This window comes from Euphorbia lathyris, chromosome 7, assembly GCF_963576675.1.
Source record: "Euphorbia lathyris chromosome 7, ddEupLath1.1, whole genome shotgun sequence".
Classification (NCBI taxonomy): Eukaryota; Viridiplantae; Streptophyta; class Magnoliopsida; order Malpighiales; family Euphorbiaceae; genus Euphorbia; species Euphorbia lathyris.
Window position 1 is genome coordinate 4011975 of NC_088916.1, and position 1703 is coordinate 4013677.

The following is a 1703-nucleotide window of genomic DNA, read 5'->3' on the forward strand; positions in this document are numbered from 1 at the left end:
GTTTAAACATACTTATTTTAACTTTTATAATTTAATAGTTTTCATTTACTAATTTATTTATTTTTCAAAATTCTGTTTTGTAGGTAGTTTCGGTTCGTGCAAGATTTCAGGTTCATGCGCAGTTCTCGAAGTTCAGGCATTGTACCAGACCCTATAGACCCAGAAATTGAGAAAACCATTAGGAAGAACAAGAAAAATAAGAAAAACAAAAATAAGACCCCAGTAAAAACATATACCGAGCCAGAAAAAATGGCAGACCCACCAACACTTATGGAATACGCTAGGCCAGGTGTGGCCGGTGTAACCAATAGTATCGTTAGACCCAGAATCACCGCAAATCAATTTGAAATTAAGCCAGCTTTGCTTAATATGTTGCAAAATAATGTAACATTTTACGGGTTACCTAACGAAAATCCTAACACCCATTTAACAAATTTTCTTGAAATTTGTGACACTTTTAAAATTCCAGATGTGACTGCAGAAGCAATCAAACTTCGCCTCTTTCCCTTCACCTTGAAGGATAGAGCCAAAGAATGGTTAACTTCTATGCCAGCCGCAACTTTTGCCACTTGGGAGCAATTAGCCCAAGCCTTTTTATCTAAATATTTTCCTTTAGCAAAAACCGCAAGAGTCATAAAGGAGTTAACATCTTTTTCTCAAAATGATAATGAGACTCTTTATGAAACTTGGGAACGTTTTAAAGAACTTCAACGTTTATGCCCACACCACCAATTACCCGCTGAACTTTTAATGCAAACATTTTACAATGGACTGAATCCTACAACTAGGAGTTCATTAGATTCTATGTCGGGAGGGCTATTTATGAAGAAAACATCAGCCCAAGCGAGAGAACTTTTGGAGGAAATGGCAATCAACAGCAGTATGTGGCCCGCGGAACGTGGACATATGCCGGTGGTAAAACCATCATCCTCAACCACACCATCAGTTAAAGGTATAGTTGAACTTGATCCAGTCGCGATGCTACAAGCCCAATTTTCTGCTTTATCGCACAAAATTGACAAGTTTATGGCACCACGCGATACCAATGGTAATCCATTCCAAACGGATGTGGACTACGAAAATATGAGTGAGATCGAACAGGTAAATTTTGTCCAAGGGCAAAACCAAACTAATAATCCTTATTCTAATACCTATAATGCTGGATGGAGGAATCATCCTAACTTTAACTGGAAAGATAACAATAACAATAATACTAGTGCTAATCAAAATCGTACCACTAATTATCAAAATCAGTCAAGAGATACGATTAGCACTTTATCTTCTAAAATCGACAAGTTTATAGATGCTATCAGTGGAAAAATAAGTAATCACGACGATGGTTTTAAACGGATCGAAAATAAATTCGATCAGCTTATTAAAAACCACTCATCTAGCATCCATAATTTGGAGGTTCAAATTGGTCAACTTGCTAAATCAATTCCATCCCGAAAAGAGGGAAGTCTTCCCAGCCATACGGAAGAAAATCCGAAAGAGTAGGTGAAGGCTATTACTCTTCGTTCAGGAAAAAATTATCAAGGGCCTGAAATGCCCAAAGATGTAACATTACCGGGAACTGATTTACCAAAGTCCAAAGAAGATATCTTAATCACAAATAATTCACCATCTGACGCAGGTACCAAAACTTTTGTACCCAAACCACCTTTTCCACACAAAGTTCGAAATAAGGACTATGATAAACAACT

At 37.2% G+C, this 1703-nt stretch overlaps 1 non-coding gene across 1 annotated transcript; it reads right to left on the reverse strand.

Moving 5' to 3' along the window:
* Nucleotides 1-627: 627 nt before the first annotated feature.
* Nucleotides 628-734, reverse strand: LOC136201653 (small nucleolar RNA R71). The gene has a single exon (XR_010673999.1). It is a non-coding gene; the product is annotated as a small nucleolar RNA R71 (small nucleolar RNA).
* Between the last annotated feature and the right edge of the window lie 969 nt (nucleotides 735-1703).